This window comes from Ambystoma mexicanum, chromosome 5p (genome assembly GCF_040938575.1).
Source record: "Ambystoma mexicanum isolate Mex_15411 chromosome 5p, UKY_AmexF1_1, whole genome shotgun sequence".
Classification (NCBI taxonomy): Eukaryota; Metazoa; Chordata; class Amphibia; order Caudata; family Ambystomatidae; genus Ambystoma; species Ambystoma mexicanum.
Window position 1 is genome coordinate 763,974,777 of NC_090930.1, and position 22,092 is coordinate 763,996,868.

Here is a 22,092-nt window from a genome sequence, read left to right on the forward strand (position 1 = left end):
CTGCATGTGTTGGCCAATGTGGCGGCCCTCTCCTCCTCTGTGCAGGCTATCCACCAGTCGTTCTCCTTGCCGTCTTCCAGCCCAGATGCCACCAGGGCCCCCTGTGGACCTGCCCCGACCAATGCAGCCAGCTCGGTGGGGATCCCATCCCTGCCACAGTCGGGAGTCAGAGATCCAGCAGGGGTGGACACCAGAGCAACTGGACCCCAGCAGATGGAGGATGTGACGGCATCATCGGGCAGGGCACGTGCACGACGGCGTCGGTGGTTTCCATCAGCCTGGATGCCGTCGTGCTGGCACAGGCAGTTGCGTCGGAGGCAGCAGCAGGCTCAACGTGGGAGGCATCATGGCTCGGGGCCATCAACATCGGGGGTGCAGGCATCGGCCGGAGGGCAGGAGAACCCTGGAATGGGAGTGGCTTCCGTGTGGGAGAGGTTGTGCCAGCGGATAGGTGCGGAGCGGCAGCGGGCAGAGGAGGAACGGCTCACGATGGTCAGGGCGGAGGACTCCATGCGGAGGGCGCTGAGGCGGGCTGAGTGCCTCGAGGGTCTTCGCAGGGAGTTAGAGCTGGACACTGCGTTATCCCTGCGGGACCTCGGGGCCAGGGAACATGCCCGCATCCAAGCCATTGACCAGGAGTTCGATGATGCCCTGGCCCATGACAACAACCAGTGAGCCGTCCGAATAGCCCGCTGCCTTTGTATATAGTTGTATAGTTAGGGTTAGGTTTCCTTTGTTTTTTTGAATTTTTTTTGGTTGCGATTGGACAATGCACCACTTTTTTGTATATAGTTCACTTTTTAGTTAGTAGTCAGTTAGGTTTAATTTGGTAGGGCTCATGGACCCAGGATGATCTTCTTAATTTCCTTATTTTAATAATTCAGAATTTTTTCTTGGACATTCTTCTTGTTTAGATTGATTTGCTTTGTGTTTTTTCTTGTTTGCTGTTCAATACATAATATTTTTTTATTCTTCAATGTGTCGTATCATCTCATTGCTTTCAGGCATGTCATGTTGGGTGTTTTGTCATTCACTTGCAGCCATTGTGTGTGACAGACATGTGTTAAATTGCATTATTTACATTGGGGGTGTAACATGTAATTGCCTTTGATATGTGGGTGGGTGTGATAGTTGGTTGGGCCTTTTGGCAGGGCAGGATGGGCATTACGGACATGATTGGGGAATGTTGGGACCCAGGTGCAGGGGGGCATGGATTGGACATGGGTGGGGGCCTGCTGGCAGGTGCCCCACAGTGCTGGGGGGTGGGGGTGGTGGGAGACATGAGTTGGACATGGGTGGGGGCCTGCTGGCAGGTGCCCCACAGTGCTGGGGTGTGGGGGGGGTGGGAGACATGAGTTGGACATGGGTGGGGGCCTGCTGGCAGGTGCCCCACAGTGCTGGGGTGTGGGGGGGTGGGGGACATGAGTTGGACATGGGTGGGGCCTGCTGGCAGGTGCCCCACAGTGCTGGGGGGTGGGGGACATGAGTTGGACATGGGTGGGGGCCTGCTGGCAGGTGCCCCACAGTGCTGGGGTGTGGGGGGGGTGGGAGACATGAGTTGGACATGGGTGGGGGCCTGGTGGAGGGTGACCCTGCAATGCTGGGGGGTGGGGTGGTGGGTGACATGAGTGGGGGCCTGGTGGAGGGTGCCCCTGGTGGCTGGGGTGTGGGGGTGGTGGGAGACATGAGTTGGACATGGGTGGGGGCCTGCTGGCAGGTGCCCCACAGTGCTGGGGGGTGGGGGTGGTGGGAGACATGAGTTGGACATGGGTGGGGGCCTGCTGGCAGGTGCCCCACAGTGCTGGGGTGTGGGGGTGGTGGGAGACATGAGTTGGACATGGGTGGGGGCCTGCTGGCAGGTGCCCCACAGTGCTGGGGGGTGGGGGACATGAGTTGGACATGGGTGGGGGCCTGCTGGCAGGTGCCCCACAGTGCTGGGGTGTGGGGGGGGGTGGGAGACATGAGTTGGACATGGGTGGGGGCCTGGTGGAGGGTGACCCTGCACTGCTGGGGGGTGGGGTGGTGGGTGACATGAGTGGGGGCCTGGTGGAGGGTGTCCCTGGTGGCTGGGGTGTGGGGGTGGTGGGAGACATGAGTTGGACATGGGTGGGGGCCTGCTGGCAGGTGCCCCACAGTGCTGGGGGGTGGGGGTGGTGGGAGACATGAGTTGGACATGGGTGGGGGCCTGCTGGCAGGTGCCCCACAGTGCTGGGGTGTGGGGGTGGTGGGAGACATGAGTTGGACATGGGTGGGGGCCTGCTGGCAGGTGCCCCACAGTGCTGGGGGGTGGGGGTGGTGGGAGACATGAGTTGGACATGGGTGGGGGCCTGCTGGCAGGTGCCCCACAGTGCTGGGGTGTGGGGGGGGTGGGAGACATGAGTTGGACATGGGTGGGGGCCTGCTGGCAGGTGCCCCACAGTGCTGGGGGGTGGGGGTGCAAGGGGACATGAGTTGGTGTTCATTAGTTCAAGGAGACATGTGCCTTTGCTGGGGGGCATGCCCATGGTGGGTGGGCTGCCTGCGGGACATGACCAGGGATGCAGGGTAGTCCCCTGTGGTGTGGGCTGCCTGCAGGGGCCGTGGAGGGTGTACAGGGTACACCTGGGAGGACCCACACTGTGAAATCACATGTGGAACTTCCCGCGCACCCCTGGAATACACGCGCCCAGGCTGTTCGCGTGTGGAACTTCCCGCGCACCCCTGCAATACACGCGCCCAGGCTGTTCGCGTGTGCAACTTCCCCCGCACCCCTGAAATACACGCGCCCAGGCTGTTCGCGTGTGGAAATTCCCGCGCACCCCTGAAATACACGCGCCCAGGCTGTTCGCGTGTGGAACTTCCCGCGCACCCCTGCAATACACGCGCCCAGGCTGTTCGCGTGTGGAACTTCCCCCGCACCCCTGAAATACACGCGCCCAGGCTGTTCGCGTGTGGAAATTCCCGCGCACCCCTGAAATACACGCGCCCAGTCTGTTCGCGTGTGGAACTTCCCGCGCACCCCTGAAATACACGCGCCCAGGCTGTTCGCGTGTGGAACTTCCCCCGCACCCCTGAAATACACGCGCCTAGGCTGTTCGCGTGTGGAACTTCCCGCGCACCCCTGCAATACACGCGCCCAGGCTGTTCGCGTGTGGAACTTCCCGCGCACCCCTGAAATACACGCGCCCAGGCTATTCGCGTGTGGAACTTCCCGCGCACCCCTGGAATACACGCGGCCAGGCTATTCGCGTGTGGAACTTCCCGCGCACCCCTGAAATACACGCGCCCAGGCTTTTCGCGTGTGGAACTTCCCCCGCGCCCCTGAAATACACGCGCCCAGGCTTTTCGCGTGTGGAACTTCCCCCGCGCCCCTGAAATACACGCGCCCAGGCTGTTCGCGTGTGGAACTTCCCGCGCACCCCTGCAATACACGCGCCCAGGCTGTTCACGTGTGGAACTTCCCCCGCATCCCTGAAATACACGCGCCCAGGCTGTTCGCGTGTGGAAATTCCCGCGCACCCCTGAAATACACGCGCCCAGTCTGTTCGCGTGTGGAACTTCCCGCGCACCCCTGAAATACACGCGCCCAGTCTGTTCGCGTGTGGAACTTCCCGCGCACCCCTGAAATACACGCGCCCAGGCTGTTCGCGTGTGGAACTTCCCCCGCACCCCTGAAATACACGCGCCCAGGCTGTTCGCGTGTGGAAATTCCCGCGCACCCCTGAAATACACGCGCCCAGGCTGTTCGCGTGTGGAACTTCCCGCGCACCCCTGAAATACACGCGCCCAGGCTATTCGCGTGTGGAACTTCCCGCGCACCCCTGGAATACACGCGCCCAGCCTATTCTATTCGCGTGTGGAACTTCCCGCGCACCCCTGGAATACACGCGCCCAGCCTATTCGCGTGTGGAACTTCATTGAAATACACGTAGCCCGCTCCCCCAGACCCGATCGCGTGTGAAACTTCACGCGAACCCCTGTGATGCACGTACCCTGCTGAAATCGCGTGTTAGACTTCCCGCGCACCCCGGTATACACGCACACGTATTTTTTGTCAGCGGGTGTCCGTGTTTGTGGGTACCCCTTTGCACGTCTTTGTTCCTGGAGGGCCACAGTATGGGACATTCATCATGGCAGTATATAGGTGCGATTAGTTGGCGCACCTATTGGCGCACATTTCTTACAGCCGCAGAGACGCTACCGCCTGCTTTCTTGTGGCGGTCGTGTTTGTGCCTGTGCGCTGGCTTGAGCGTGCGCTTTTTTCCCCTATTCTATTCCATGAATACGTGTTGTAGGCGAGCGTGTGGGCGTTCCGCGCACTTGTGCCCTGTACTTCCCCCGTGACGCCCACGTTTTGGCAAGTTGTTCCCCATTCCGAGTGTTACGCCCGTGTTCCGCCTACTTTTGTTGCGTGCGCCGCGCTATGTGCGATTTTCGCTGTGGCCTGTGCGATTTTCGCAGTGACCTGGCGCTCGCTGTTAGATGGCCTGTGCGCTAACGTGCGCCGCACACTTTTTATCGCACATCCGCTGGTTTTCTCGCGCACGGCCTTCCATGAATCGACGTGCGCTGCTTTTCGTGCGATTTTCGCACGTTCACTGCGATTTTCGCTATTCCACTGCGATTTGCACGTTTTTGCCCACTTGCGCCGCGCTAATTATTCCATGAATCGGCCTCTGTATGTATTGCTGTGACATTGTAACAGCACCAATGTTATATGAAAATCATTTGAAAGATTATTACTCTTGTATTCCGATCGCCTATGCCCAATATATATATAGAAATATATGTGAAAAAAACCTGCGTACCTAAGTACGTTGATGTACTGCACTCCTGGGAGCAGCAAAGCAGTGGAATCCACTAGTCTGCATAAAAAAGAGACAACACGCTGTCCACAGCAAACATTTCTTTTTTGTAGGTGCCGTGGAAAGAAAAAAGCAGGCAATAACGCGTTTCATGGTTAGCAAACCACTTGATCAAATTTGTGGGAAACAACATACACATTGGATTTATGAATGATATCACGACTCTATGGTTGCAAATGGGAAATTCTCGTAACCTCTATGGTATATGCACTGCTAGTTTTGCAGTTGTCAGACATTTGTAAACATCACCCAATGACCTTAGGCTGAAGGTAAAACTAAAGCGGAATACATTGCAATGCATATGTCATCAGAAACCTATTGTGTGCTAATGTGATTATATAGGTCATCTTTCAAGCGCATGACAAAATATGTAGTACAGGTCTCGCGCGATTACTGTTTCTCCTCCATATGTTTATAATGCTAATCACTGTCTCATTCATGTCAGGTAAGTGTGAGTAAAAACCTGGGAACATGGCAGCATAGCTGTCAACTCTCCATCTGCAAGAGCAGATAATTGGGGCAAAGTGGCGGAGGAGGCAGTCATAAAGGTCGGCGGTCTCTGTTACAGTGAAACGCGCAATGCATTCCGTTATAATTATGCAACGTTAATGAAGGTGCTTAATGCATTAGATGTGCAAATAAGAGAAAAAATGCAAAATGTGCAAATGCAATAATGTATGTGCAGACTTGCAATGGTATAAAATGCTTAGTGCATGTATTTGAATAGACAAGAATCAATATAAATGGATGTCACCATCCAATTTTGCCACAAAGACAGCCAACACTGATAAGGCAAAAACTGTGTTATGGTGCAGACATGAAGTTGTAGATCCCAAGCATAATGCATAATCAATGCTAGATATGTTATGTACGTACAAATTCACAGCATTATAAAGTGCTGGGCATGGTTCCCCAGTCAGAAACGTTACAAACTCTTCCCCTAGTATCCAGGAAACTAATCGCTGAAATGATCAATAAGAGTTGACATTTTCAAAAGTAATGAATACTAGACATATCAGCATACATTGTCAAGAAGATAGCCAACCTGATTATTTTGAAACTCAGATTATAGTCCGTCAAATTGAAATCTACAATGGGAATAGTGAAACCATCTGTGGATGTATTGTTGTGAACTTGATCCAGTGATCTTGAGAAAGTTAATGAAGGAAACGTATTGATGAGTTCTCGGAAAAAAACATTGTCAGCAGTGTCAGAATGCAGAGTTCTCAGGTGTGTATGGAAGTGATAATTCTTGAAAATCTAGCATTGTGAATGTACCTTGTTTCTCACCCTCTGTGGGCTGAGATGTCTACTGTGCAATAGTAGAATACACACCCAGATGCTGCTATAATGCATGATGCAGGTGATCCTTGCCTTCCATGTTCATGATTTGTAGTGACTCCGCTTGATCGGAGTGATGTTTTTGGAGCAAGTGCATGTGCAGTTCTGGAAGACTGAACATAGTTGATTTGGCCCTCTCAAATGATTGTTACTGTTATGTTTTCAGCACAGTAATTGATATGCTTGGCAGGCGTGCTGTTGGTCAAACCCAGGGCGAGGACCTGTGACCATTATAGTGTCAATCCCAGCATGATGCTGACTGTGGGGGGGCTTGTTACCGTACCGGCATACTACGAGTTCTGCTCGCGGGTGCCTTCCTGCCTACCAGGACTGGCCTGCCGGGCGGGCCGGCACCCGCGATCAGAGCATGCCTGATGCACCGGCACCATTCTGAATGGTGTCGGTGCATCCAGCCTCCCCACTACCATTGAACCCTATGGGGCTCGAATTGAATTGGGGAGCGTTTTTTGTCCGGCACCCAGGAATGGGCAATTATCTGGTTCGGCGGGGCCATAATGACCCGGTAATTGCCCATTCCTGGGTGCCAAAAAAAAAATGATATCGGTGGAAGTCGTGCCTGTTATACCAGCACAGCTCCCGCCGGTTTTCTAATGAGGCCCAATGAGTTTACTGAATGCATATTCACTCCATTTACCACCCCATTTACCTGCAATTGAGATAATGAACGTGTTTGACAGCACTGGACCACTGACATTCAATCCACAGATATCATATTGTGCATCAACCTACATCTACTGTCTCTATTACCTCATTGGCACAAACACCTCAGCACTAATCTAACCAGAACAAAGCAAACACACCCGGTCTGTGCTTGGGAGTCCATAGAAAATCACCAATGAAGATTTCAAAATCATCTTCTGATACAAGGGTAAATCCGAAGAATGGCCCACAATACCTTAGGAATTAGGGAAAGTGCTAGATGTCATTGCCCCATTAAGACCCAAAGCAATGGCTTGATGATTGAATACATGGTATGATAAAGAACTGTATACAGTGGAAGAACAATAAGAGCTTGAAGAAGGATCCACCTTTTAGGCCAATGATGCAGCTTGTAAGGTCCACATCAGATGTATTTTAGAAGCTCATAATGCATGCAGGCAACTGTTTAAGATTAATTGGAAGCTGACCAGCCCCAACCAAATTTCTTCTGATGTCCTCTGACCCAGAAACCCGTAGACAAGCTCAATGGGCTTCTGGAAGAAACCGTTTGCAAAGATCAAAAACATCACTAGGACTCTCACGAGGTTTCCCTCCTCAAATGATCACAGAACCTCATAGACATTGCAATGGGTTTCACACAATTTCCATACTGGACCACTTCAGCTGGGTCGGCAAGCCCTGGCCCAGCCTCTCACCACTGGCATCTCCTACGAAAGCCCTCCAACAGCCATGAACACAAACAGGAACCAGGAAGCAAAGAGCTATTGCCTGAGCATGAGCCAGAGCCATTCAAGCTCAGTGCCTGAAGGCCGTCTGACTGCACCAAGATCCAATCTCTGTCGGTGGGCGTAGACATACCTTTGCACGTTCCACATGCACACTGAAAAGAAGACCTTTCTCAAAGAAAAGGGGATAGAAAGGTAGAGTGCAATTTGCAAAACGTGGGTCTATGATCTTAATAAAATTGAAATGATTTTACTGGTACAGCAACACATATATCGGCATAACCGAAAAACATTCTCTCCCATTTGTATGATTCTGTATTTGAAGCAACAGCTGCTGCCACAGTTTGAAGGAGAACAATGATGAAATGACTGGGCATACGAAGAAAAGGGGAATTAAAGCCGGATATTTGAGTGTAGTGTTTTTTTTGTTTGTTTTTGTAATGCACGTATCTATTTAACAGACGATAAAAGACACAACGAAAAAAAACTGTTTCCATAAAACTCTCAGAGCAAGTCATGTATTTCCGAATAATGCCACAGTTTGACTATAGCTCTCAGTGCACAGCAGTTCTACAGACTAACTAATTAAAATGTCACTGCTTTTAGTTGTGACAATAATTATTCAGGTCAATTGAGATAATTTGTGATACTTTTAAATTGAGGGATTTTGCAATACAGATAAACATCAGGACCATTATTTTCTACATAATTAATATCATCTCTGAGTTACGGTGGTACTCTTTCCGAAGCGTTTCTTTACCCATCAGTCAGTATGAAGCTGTGTGCATGTGAAGACAAGCCACTCTGGCGGGTGGGCGATATCATTATCCAGCCAGAGCATGTTTTTCCATCTTTCGCCAAATGCCATTCCTCTGTATGGGTCCCATACTCATTGTACATACGTGTATACTCTATTTGTGCAGTTTATATATTCATCGCGACAAATTACTCTGCGGCGTGCTAAAAAAAACAGAGTCCAATTATGGAAAAAATACATTCTTGGACACTTTCCCAAAATCTGCAATATGTTACAATAAATGTGGCTACCCCGAAATACGGATTCTTGTTTTTTAGAGATACAGATTGTATGATGCTACTGTACAGGTGTGGCACATCCGTTTGCAAGATATCCCCCACTGATTAACTGTTGCCATCATAAGTTGAGAAGGTATAGTCATTTCGCAAGCTTTGCCGTCAAAAGGCAAACAATTACAGATGTGCGCCAGGTGCTCCCACAAAATGTCATGTTTTTCCAACAGCATGCCCAATACCAGAACCACATGTCAGGGTTTCCCATCAAATTCACATGTATTCACACCATTTGCACATATTATCATCATTTGGTCAGAAACATTCCTCACAGCATCTGCCAGGTATCACCATCACCAACTCAGGTGCTCGCAATAATGTCAGATATCGTCATTCGAAATTAAGGAACTGAGGCAATTACTAAGAATTGCTATTAAATGTCAGGGTACTGGTAGCATTGCCAAGTATTGTCATAAAAACGTGAAGTTACTCAAACAATTCTCACGTAGTCCCATTCAATGGGGAGGTATTCACATGATGTGCTACTGTTGCTATCATTTGACAACATTGTGGGAGCCCCATGGCCAGGATTTAGCTCACTGTACCGCGTTATAATTTTCTCAGAAAACCATACTGCTGCCAGGTATTAGTATCACATGTCCAAGTACTCACAATATTACCAGATATTGTCATTAAAAGTCCAGATATCCATATTGTTGCTAGGCACAGCCACCCAATCGCAGACGTGCAGTTCAGCCTGTGGTTTTGTCATCAAAGGACCAAACCAAATTCCCGGACAAGCCAGACCCTCTGATAAAACTATGGTGGTGATTTGGTGCAGTATACACGCTTCATGAGATATACTCACACCATTGCAGTGTGACAGATACTAGCACCATATGGCAGGTCACCAACCATATGGCATGTTTTGTCATCATATGCCAAGATGCTCACATAATTATCCGGTACTGTCATCCAGGTACTCCCAACATGTCTAGGCATTACCATCCAAATACCAGGTAACAACATTGCAGAACATGTTCTGGCATTGTTAACTTGGTATTGGCAACGCATGGCATGGTTTGCCATCAGATACCTAGATAATGGCACCTACAACCAGCTATTGCTTTAATTTGCCCAGATGTACACACTGTCTGATTTTCCATAATTTCCCCAAGCGATCATATAATTTGCCAGGTTTTGCCATTAAGTGCCCATGTAATGCTAGCAGGGTTTGGCATTGGCAATGAAAATAAGGTACACACGTCATTGCCCAGAAATGCCATTCGTTGTCTAGGTATTCATATCATTGCAATAACACGGATACAGACATTGCATGGCAGGTGCAATAACCATATGCCAACCTACTCACACCGTGTGACATGTTTTGTAGTCAATTATGAAGCTACTCGCACCATTTTACTGCTATTCTTCTGCCTTTCCAAGGTATTAGCAGCCTGTGCAAGTAAGTGTCTCAAAGTCCAGGTACTCATCCAACTGCCAGAATGTGCCATCACATTCCTAGATACTCACACCATTGCCAGGGGTTGATGTCAAATGCCCTAGTATTCACATAATTTGACAGTCAATGACAACACATGGCCAGGATACCACATCACTGCCGATGTATTTTCAACAAATATGGAGGTGCTTGCTCAATTACTTGGCATTGGCATCCAAATTCAAAGTAGATACATCGTCAGAGATTGCAATCAAATGCCCAGGTTCACACACCGTTGCTAGTGATTAACATGAACTGCACATATACTAACACTGTTATAGCAATTGCCATCAAGTGTGCAGGTACTCACCCCATTATAAGGGAGTGTTAGCAAGTTCCCAGATAATTGCAAGTTGTTAGATATTGCTAACCAATGCCTAGGTACTCACGCCAGTGTGAGAAATGGTCAAACATTACCCAGGTTCCCAATCCATTGTCAGAGATTGCCATGAAATATTCAGATATGTAACGGTTTATTGAGAGGCCACCCTCAACATAGGGAATTCCTACCCTCCCCAATCTAGGAGTCATGCAATAAACGGTTTAATGTCAGTTCTTTATTCAGCCCTATCTCTGATGTATATAATATGATATGATATGATATGATCGTTTATTTATATAGCGCCTATACACAATGTGTTTCAAAGCGCTTCAAGGCAAGGGAGGGAACAAGGGAAAATACAACCACATTCTTACAGGCCATGAACAGTGAGGATGTGAAATTAACTATCCTACTCGGCCTGACGACATTTCAGATAGTCCAAGAGCTAAGACATAGATAAGGAAGGGAGGGGGAGAGTGGGAAGGAAATGGAAACAGACAGGCGACTACCGTACTAGGCCTGACGACATTTCTGGTAGAGCCGGAGAAAAACAAAAGGTGAGGGAGAGGGGTGCAGAAAGGGAGGGGAGGAACAAAACAAGCGACTATCATACTGGGCCTGGCGACATTTCAGATAGTGCTGGAGGCGTGGTGGGGAGGAAAAAAACAGTGATGGGAGGGTGGAGGAAACAGACGAGGTTGCTATCACATTGCAGTTCAGGGACAATTCTGATAGAGTAAGTGCATAGAAGAAAGCAGGGGGAGGAGATAGGAAAAGGGAGAAGGCAAAGGAGGAGAGAAAAGAGAGTAAGCAGTCAAAAAGAGTGGAGAAGCAAGAGTGGAGAGCGAATACAATTGCAGAAGTCATTAGTAACACATAATGTTGCCAGCCAGGATACAAGATGAAGATGGGAACAGCATGATTCAGGGCCACCATGAGTACAAGATGCAAAGGAAGTCCAGCATGAGAGTTGAGAAAGAGTTACGCGCCATGAATGAATGAAGTCCATAAAAGTCAAATCCAGCATTGGCCACAAGACAGTGATGGTGAAGGAAGGCACCAGGTGGGCGGGGCTTGCTAAGTGGTGAAAAAAAGCAGCAGGCAGGAAGGTACCAGGTGGGCGGGGCTTAGGCCAGGTGACCTAGATCCACATGCACCTACTCCCCATCTGCAAAGGAAAAGATGCTGGAGGGCTCCTTAAGTAGGGAAACAGAGCGGCAAGCAGGAAGGCACAAGGTGGGCGTGGCTTGCTCATACCCCTTGGCTCCCTCCCCCTGAGCTAGCAATGAGCCAAGAACCAGGCCAGTGTACAGGAAATATATGTTTTTATTCATTTGGATGATAGATAACAGAAAATCACACTAAAATATTACACACCACTTTATGCATGGCACAACACAATAAACTCTCTATATAAATAACACAATTTGGTTGGGAAAACTCAAATCATAATTTACTTTATACACGTTTCAAAACAAATGATCATCAACACTGGTCCCTGAATAAAGTCACCTAACATTTGCAATGCTGTACAATTTTGGTATTCCTGTGCGCTTAAAAGGCTAGCAGTAAATAAACACAGGGTGATTTAGCAGTGGGATTTTTCCACCCTCCTACCCCCAACTTTGGTCTGTGTTGGGGAAGTCAGACAGAAACATTGGGATGATTTAAGAATTTGGGATTTCAGACCCCCCCTTCACTTAAAGGCCTGTGTTGGGGAAGCTGGGTGGTAAAAATTGGGGTGATTTGAGAATTTTGGATTTCAGACCTCCCTTCACTTACAGGCCTGTGTTGGGGAAGCTGGTTATTAAAAATTGGGATGATTTGAGCATTTTGGATTTTAGACCCCCCTCACTTAAAGGCCTGTGTTGGGGAAGCTTGACACAAAAAAATGGGGATGATTTGAGACTATTGGATTTCAGACCCCCCTCCAATTAAAGGCCTGTGCTGGGGAAGCTGTATGGTAAAAATCGGGATGATTTTGAGAATTTTAGATTTCAGAACCCCCTCCACTTGAAGGTCTGTGCTTGGGAAGCTAGATGGTAAAAACTGGGATGAATTGAGCATTTTGGATTTCAGACCCCCCACCACTTAAAGGCCTGTGTTGGGGAAGCTGGACACAAACAAATTGGAATGATTTGAGAATTTTGGATTGCAAACCCTGCCCCCCCTCCATTTAAAGGCCTCTATTGGGGAAGCTGGATCGTACACATTGGGATGAATTGAGAATTTTGGGAAGCAGGTAGTTTAGGGATTTTTTTTTGTTTAGGGACAAAGACACCCTTCTTCCTAAAAGAGTCAGTGTTAACAGGCAAAATAGGAATACACACTTACATTGCAGTTTATAGTGTTCAGTGCAAGCTGGAAATGAGATTGGTTAATTTAGAATTTTACCAAAAATCACCCCATGGTGTTACACCAAGAGAAATTAATTAAATTAATATTTCTAGTTAAATAGGCTAAGGATCTACACAGTGTTTCCCCTCCCCCCACCCACTTTAAAGGGAAAGGTCTTAAGATCAGAATATTCTCCCACCTTTTGTTTGCAAAGGGTTCCATTCTACTTACATAGAAAACCTCTGTTTAAAGTTATGGAAAACCAGCTGAATGTCAGGACCCTCTGGAAGCACAGGGCAGGGGTTGAGTCACTCCACTCTCCAGGATGGTCCCCAGTTCTCCACCATAGGACCCAGTCAGCTTTTAGGCGTTCCCAACAAAAGACAACTCCACCCAGATGCAATCTCAGCCAAATCTTCTTTTGGTGTTTCCTTGTGGCTGTCAGATGGTAATTTTCAGCAGCTCTGTCCTTTCCTCATAGTGTGTACACTTTGTATACCAGTGATGACACCATCAAGTTTACAACATTGGAGAGTTTCCTGCAAGAGTTCTCACAACGAGGATTGGTTAGTTACCCTTCTCTCTCCTCCAAAGTCCAGCCTCTCTCTATGGATTGGTTTAGGAGTCTGGAGCAGACATATGTCAATTCCCATGTGCAATCCCCTTTTGTTTTAATGTCAAATTTTGGTAAAAATCTAGTTATGTGTCAAAAACATTTTGTTTTGCTAGTAACTGTCATTATATATATATGTATTCTGTGCTTTTTTCTTATCCATGCTGACTTGAAAAATAAAGGTATGTCAGTCTGGACGAACTTTGGTCTCTCTGCCTCAGTATAGAGAGTCACCTTGGCTTTCTCTATTTGTTTTTGGGAGTGCATTCCGTAAACTTTATCCCGTCTCCATCACGGACCGGGTAATGGGTTCTTTTTAATATATATATATATATATATATATATATATATATATATATATATATATATATATATATATATATATATATAGATGAAATAACACTCCTAAAGGAATTAGAAAAACTCTAGAAAAGAGACGTGAGTAAGTGCAGGGAACAGCACTCCCTACAAAATTACATTGATGTACGTAGGATACCACATGGACTACGGATATTGAAAACCCCATCCTTTGAAGTACAAGATCTGGAGATGTTGAAGGAATGGGGTGTTGCCACTAATGGCTGCTCTACGACCTTCCTGAAATGACTGGTCAAATATGCTGGTGGTGACCGCGAGAAGATTTAGCTGAAAATGACAGATATAGAGGCCAAATTGAAATTGATACCAGAGAGCGAGGCAGCTGAAAAATTCAAGCTGAACATGGAAAAGAATCTTTTAAATCATGAGGGAGAGATGAAGCAACGAAAGCTGAGAACATTCTTACGAGATAAAGAGGACTAGGAGACAGCGCAGGTCTATACATTTGCCCACAGATTCAATCAATTACATTGTACTGCTATGAGTAAACATATGGGAAAAGTGCAAGACAATGAGAGCATGCTCAGTGACACTCCATCTACATCTGAGTCTGAAAGCACAGGGAGTGAGAATGAGGAACCCAGTGTACATTAACATTTTTTAGACAAAATGTGGCTCCTACGCCAAGATGGCAGAGCACAAAAACCGGGATGAGGGGGAAATGCTACACATGGTCGAGGAAGAGGAAGCAGAAAAAAACGAGGAGGGGTAAGAGGGGGAGTAAATATGACAAACAATACATCAGCCAGATTGCTACGCTCTGGAAATTAGATAATTCCATGGCAGCAATGAAAAATCGGATGAAGAAAACCAATTTATCTGATCATATCATCAGTGTGAACCAAGAACAAGTTCTCCATTTGGGCCTCAATTTTCGGCCCACCGCACATCACAATTATGTACAGACGCATATAGACTTCGATCAATTTATGCGTAAATTAAGACTTCTCAAGTTTTTTGTGAAACCCATCAAACCCATTGTCAGGGGTAAGATTGATATTACATTTGCGGAATTAAATACCTTATCCACCTTAGTGGGCTTAGCAGAAGGACAGGTTACATACAGGTGATGGCAATGAGCCACTAGAGTTAGCAGCTCTAGACAGTACAACGGATTGGATGATTAAAGGTTTGGTGAAATCTAAATCAAGGTTTAATCCTATTGTTCCTTTGGGAAGCAACATTGAGGCCTTCCAAACATTGGTTATAGATGACCTAAAACATATTTGTATGCAGAAGAAAATATGTCCACTTGATAATATGTCATTGGCCAATAAAATCACACTTCAAGAATTACATAATCTACCCAATTGTATCATCAAGCCGTCCGACAAAGGACACAATATTGTCACCATGAATAGGTGTGATTATGTGAAAGAAGCATATAAACAACTCAATGATTTACAGTGCTATGAAAGAATTCATTCCAATCCTATCAAAGAATTGGAAATTAAAGTGATGACATTTATAAAGGGATGGGAACACAAAGGTATTTTGGAAGAAGAAAACTGCAGATTCCTCTTCACTTCCAATTCCATCATGCCCACTGTTTATTTTCTCCCCAAAATCCACAAACACGGGACAAAAACCCCTGGCAGACCTATTCAGGGCCGGTCTTTGCATCAGGCAGCCCAGGCGGCTGCCTGACGTCATTCAGCCTCTATGGGGCGCTTCAACAGCAGTCCACAGTGCCAGTGCTAGAATACACGTATAACACGTTAGTTTCCTAACATTATAAAAATGAATGTGCATGTTCATTTTTATAATGTTAGGAAACAAACGTGTTAAACGTGTATTCTACCACTGACGGCACTGCTGCAGGCTGTGGCCTCGACCAGGGAAGTTTCTAGTCCATTTGGTGCCCAGGGTGAAACACTAGGAATGCACCCCCCCACCAGCACCCCATCCCATGCGCCATTCCCACCGCACCCTGCGCTCCACTCCCCCCGCACCCTGTGCACCACTACCACTGCACCCAGCACGCCATTCCCAAACTACCCTGTCAAGGAACTCCTACCCAATGGCAAACAGTCCGTCACACAAGGAATGAATTGCCATTTGCAACGGTGGGCCACTTTCTCACTGGTGCCCAAGATCATTTTATGCCCCAGTCCCACTTAGGCTGCAGATAATGAGGACTGGGCACACCAAGAGACCATGAATATGGCATAGGATGCAGTATATACAACCAACAAAGAACACAGGATGCTGAAGGGGGTTTGAAGGCAACCTAAGCCAAAAGGGCAATGACAAGGAGACACCTGAACCCAAAAAACAATCACTTTAACATTCTTTGAATGGGAATCAAGTGTATGCTTTGATACAGTAAAGTCTTGACTGTTGTAACGATACATGGACCAGGATTATTTATTTATTCATGCAATGTTTGTTGGGTACCTGCATATTTATTTATTTATGCAATGTGTGTCGGATACAGGTATCCGACAAACATTGCATAAATAAATAAATTATCCATCTCCATGTGCCTGACAAACATTGCATAAATAAATAAATAAACTGGTTCGTGATTTAAAGAATATTTATTCAGCAACACTGGTCAAAACTATTATCTGCATAGTGAAGTAACTCATCACCAGTGCCATGGAAGTGGTTTAAAGTTTAATTGATATATAGTTTGGAAAAGAAGCAGCATGAAAGAAATAGCGCTGCTTTAAACTATTATTTTGGCCATTTTCTGGGCTTGCAGGGACGCACCATGGGCCCAAACGGGTCTCCGTTTGCAACGTGTCGGGGCACACGGTGAGTCCCTGCAAAGCACGGCCACTCCCCACAGCCCACTGCACCTCCCCTCCCATCTCAATGCCAACACGAAACCATTAGTGACTAATGGGCCACCACTAGCAGTTTCCTGCCGGAATTTTGATAGAAGGGGCTGTTCTTAGCTTCAGGGGGACCTAAAGTGTTTTTATTGGTGTGCTTATGCCCCCCACCCCAAGTGGCACGAAATTTGTCAGAGGGAGCCTCTGACTTCTGTAATATCACGTAGTACTTTTGTAATACTTGACATTACAGTCGGAAGGGGCAGCGCCAGCAGCTGACCTGCAGAACTTTCTCCACGTCAATGCGCCGCCCCACAAACTGGGGAATTCCATCCCCTCCAGAGGCTCCAGGGACCGGGGCAATTGTGCCCCGTGGGGGTTTAGGGCCCCGGGCAGTTGCCCGCCTCGCCCGGCCAAGAAACTGGCCTGGCCTCAGCCCTCAGGCAGGGCAGAGCAATTGGCAAATAAATTAGCAACATTTGTTGCTTTATTACCTTCCCCCGGCCCAGGGTGGCGCAGGCGCCGCTGGCACCAGCCAGGCCTATGGGCACACGTGCGGTGTGCCCTCCTCCAGGCTATGGGCCCGCACTGACACTGAAGTGTGGATCGATCGGGGCTGGCTGGTGTTGTCAGCCCCGGCCATTACAGGAAAGAGGAGCGGTTGGGTCACTAAATCCTGAAGTTGTTCCCATCACAAGCACACACTGCCAAACAGCAGCAGAATCAGCAAATACAAACGGTTGCTGCATCCTGCCCTCGCTGATTGGCCTTGTTTCAGGACACCCGGCAGTAACTACAGCCTGCCGAGGCAAGCACACTTCTTTCCTCCTGCTCTCGTCCTCGCAGGTGAGGCCTATTGCTGCATAGGCCTTTTATTTATTTTAAAATGGTATTGCAGAGATGACTGGGCCATCCAATATCAGCCTCTGGAGGCCACAAAGCTAGACACTTTTATCAAGGCTCAAGTAGTCATGAAAAAGGATGCAAGCACTGGTGGTGGACTCTCCTCAGGAGATCAAAAGGTCGGTTCTGGGAAGACCTGGGCAGAGTGTCACCGTCAGCAGATCTTAGACAGTTGCATGTTCCAATGGGGTTGGATTGGTCCATTCGGCCCGTGGTCGGGCCAAAATCACTTCGAGGGCGGGGCCCTGGGGGCTGGTACCACGCTTGGGCCGGTTTGGGGGTTACTACGCCGCCGTAGTTCTCGCTCCCGAGCATATTGTTCGTCGTTCCATCTTTCCTGGGCATACACTGCTGACTTTCTTTTAGTGCAATAGTTTCATACATTTCACTGTTCGCTCAGACTTGTCTTATACTCTTCTTTGTCGTTGTGCTTCTTTTGTTTGGAATAGCAATCACGCTAGTCTAACGAGAGAGACTAACACCTACACGAACGCACCTTGTGAATGATGGTGTGAAGGATGGATGCAGGCGCTGGCCCAAAAGCTGAGAGAAGTCTGCACAGCAGCTGGCTAGGGAAAGTGACTCAGCAACTACAGTAGAAACCGTCTCCGTGGACGGTTGGGCCGTCTTCCGTATAATGCAAATACCCAGACTTGCAGGATGCATGCTTCACTTTCTTTGTTCCATTGGGGCGACATGCTGTAGCATCAATTCATGGCCTTTCAAATACCCCGCACGGTGCAGCTTCCGATCTCCTTTAACACAAACGCTGGGAAATGGCCATGACTAGCTAACGCCACATTAATCAAAGCCAGGTCTCTAAAGAATGGTTCAAGTGTTGGGTAATCACCTGCTCACACTTTCTGTTGTGTGACCAACCAGTGCGCAACAGGTGTTTCAGAACGTGGGGCTCTTGATGCCACCCATTTCTGCATTTGATACACCAGCAGCTAAACACACCATGGGGAGGAAGCTCCTTCTGCATAGTCCATTTCTCTCCCAAGCTCGGGACAATGTTCTTTACCATAATGGAGAATGTGGAAAAGCGCAGGGCTGCAAGGCTGGGGGGTGTGGGTGGAAGGCAAAGCACACTACGCTTGGGGTACACTGGAGATGCTTCCCCTGATATCCGCAGTACACCAAGTCCCTTGAAATGAAATTCGTCTATACACTGCACAATGTACAAGGGCCGCTGTTATTCAAGCAGCACGTGACTAGTAATTTGCAAAAAGTAAACTTAACGAGTCCCAAGAAAAGGTTGCCTTCCACCCTTTAAGAATTTGATTGTTTTTGTTTTTATGTCGGGATGGTAGACATCGTTTTTCTTTGTGATCTTACAGTTTCATGGTGCTGTCGGGAGTTAAAATGAGTGATCACGAAGGAAATATTTAAGAATTTTGAGAGTTCACGAGCATGAGCGATACAAACCCCAATACTCAAACTGCCATTGCTCTGCCGCGGTAATGCACTGCAGTGCGTTTCAATGTAAAGTCCACATTGTAATGTCATATTTTAGAACGCCACCTCTCCAACAATAACATTGGGAGCTATGTTGAATTGTACATGCATGTCAACTCGGCATATGTTTAAAGTATACTACCACTCACATGGGCAGTGATATTGTTTACGTGTGTCCCTCCTAAATATATTTAACTTCCCGTGAAATATTTGATGCAATACATATTGCATAAATGCATGTATTTTAATGTTAATATAGACGGGCTTGTACAGCTATCGGTGGGTATGTTGCTGGTCCTTGTTCTTGGAGGTTCGAGTAACACTGTTCAAGACCAGTTCATCACCTTTTAAGAGTGGCTAAATGTTTGAGGTCATACGAATGACATTAGTGTAGATCGGAAATTGTTGATTCTCTGACCTGAGTCACAGCAGAAAACTGGTAATTGTTACTAAAAATGAAGAGCAAAAGCAGACTAACATAACCAGGCCTGTTCGGGTTTTACTCTCTTATTGGTGTTTTCTGAGGTTCATGAAATTCAGCAGATGCCAGCATTGACAATTTTGTTAACTCATAGTCCCCACTCCCGCTGCTTAGCCCATGACACATGCATGAGATCACAGGTCGGGGGAGGGGGAGCGCCAACAATGCTTCCAGCCTGGGGTGCAATCTGTTGTAAGACCGGCCCTGGACCTATTTTCACCCTTTCTGGTTTCCTTTTAGAAAATATGTCCAAATACATTGACGAAACGCTCTTTCCGTTTGTTTCCTCCCTTCCATTCTACGTGCCGTACACCACTGATTTTCTCTTCCAAATTGATGACATACCATGGGAAAGTTGTTACATACTGGCTACCATGGATGTGGTGTCATTATACAAGTCTATAGGGCACAATTTTGGCAAGAAGGCCTGCGAATATTATCTGAATACCAGGTCCCTCAACTACTTGCAACATTCAGTGATTATCCTGGCGATGTTAGATCTGTGTCCTTCTTATAACATATTTATGTTCAGCAACAAATATTTTCAACAACTCCAGGGCACCGCGATGGGGACTACATTCACAGCCCCTTATGCCAACCTAACGATGGGATTTCGGGAGAAAACCAGTGTTTGGACAGAGCAAAATGAATCCATGAAAGAAAACATTGTAGTATGGCTCAGGTACATTGATGACCTGTTCATCATATGGAAAGGGACAGAACAAAGCTGGCTGAATTTTTTAAAGTTACTTAATGCCAACGATTACAATTTAAGATTCACTGGAGCACAGAGCCGTACCCATCTCACATACCTTGATGACAACCTATGAGTAGTGGACCAACAACTGACTACTGAACTGTATAGGAAACCTACAGGGTCGAATGCATTGCTACATGTCATGAGCGTGCACCCCAAGAATCTCCTATGGAGCATCCCCTACTGGGAATTTATTCGGCTGCGGAGGAACCGCTCCACTTTGGAAGGTTTTGTGAAGGAAAGCAGTATAACGGCGTGGGGTTTTCAAGAACAATCTTATCCCAAAAAATCATTGAACAGGCCTACATCATAGCATGCCTATGTGAAAGATTGAGTCTTCTTACAGCTGCTAGTAAGAGTAAAAAAATCTAACTCGGAAAAAATAGTTACACGGCTTATGCTTACTTTCAACACAGCGGCCCAGTGCATTCGTAACATACTCAAAAGACATTGGAAGGTTTTACTGGCTGATACTGATTTGTTCAATAGACTGAATGTGAATCCTGTCATCAGCTTTAGATGTAACTGTTCTATCAAAGACACACTTGTGAACAGCTTTATGAAACCTGAAAAAAGCAGGAGGCTTGTATGTGGCTCCATGACAAGAGGAAGGGATTTTCCAAGTACACCAGATGTAGGATGTGTAAATATGCTTTGAACTGTAATTCCTATACACATCCAGTCCTGGGACGAAGTATCCCCACACTCAACAAGATAACATGCAAATCTACTATGTTGTATATGTCCTGCAATGCACTTGCAAAGAATGGTACGTCGAAAGTACTTAGTGTAAGTTAAAAGTTCATATACAGCAACATGTCAGAGCCATTGCAACGAACAACACTAACTATCCCATGGCCAAGCATGTTGCCGATTTTCACAAAGGGACCTTGGAAGGCTTTGGCTTTTTTGGCATACACAGGATTGAAGTTGAACAACAAGGTGGGGATAGAGAACGGACTTTGAGACAACAGGAAACACGCTGTATCATGGACTTTGAAACAACGTGAACTTTTCTTTTCAAATGTTTGCTGGTATTTTGCATGTGAAACATAATATGCATTACTTTTTGTCAACACGCAGCATGACATCTTTATATTATCGGGGATCCATTTTTCTCATGTCTTATTTTAAACTGCAAACACAAATGCAAAACCGTTTTGGTGTCAGTGTTTAAAAATCCTGTTTTTCATCTGTTTTTCATCTGAAAGGGGGGTGTGTTCTTCTACCTTTGTGAATTAAAATGCTGCTTTTCCTTTTGTAATGACAGGTAGGCCTTTTTACATAGCACATCCTTCGTGCAGAAACCCCCACAGGCTGCCTTAATAGGCCCAGTTTCTTTGTAAAAGTTTTTCCTAATTTCTTTGATGAAAGCTGGTAGGCCCTTCAGTTTCGTTTAATTGGGGGCTTTGATTAATCCCCACATACCCCCTCCTGTTCTTCCATGATTCTTTTGTGGGGCAGAGCAGGGCAGAGTGGGGTTTTCATCTAAAGTCCACCTTTTTTTCTTCTTTTTCCTTATGTTGGAGCCTGTTCAGCTCCATTTCCTTTGTTAGGGAGTGGGCACTCCACCCTCCCCTTCCATCTTTGGGTTGGCCGTGTACAAAAAGGCACCACATTTCTTCTTTCTTTCTGGGGTCCCTGTGGTTCTCACCAGACGCCCCTCTCGCCCCAGGCTGGAAGTTAACAAATATTCAAAAAATGAGGTTCAGTACTATTTCAAAACGATTTTGACACCAAGCACACCTAATTTAATGAGTATTTGAAGTTACATTTTGGAAGGTAAGGGAATACTTAAGTTGTGAAGTATATGAGATTCCAGGTGCTGGGGAGAAAAACAACAACCTTGGCATCTAGGTTGTGACACAATGAACATAGAACAAAAGTTCCCTGTTAGGGAACTTATGTCCCCTGAACACTATCTATGACCTGAGGATGATCG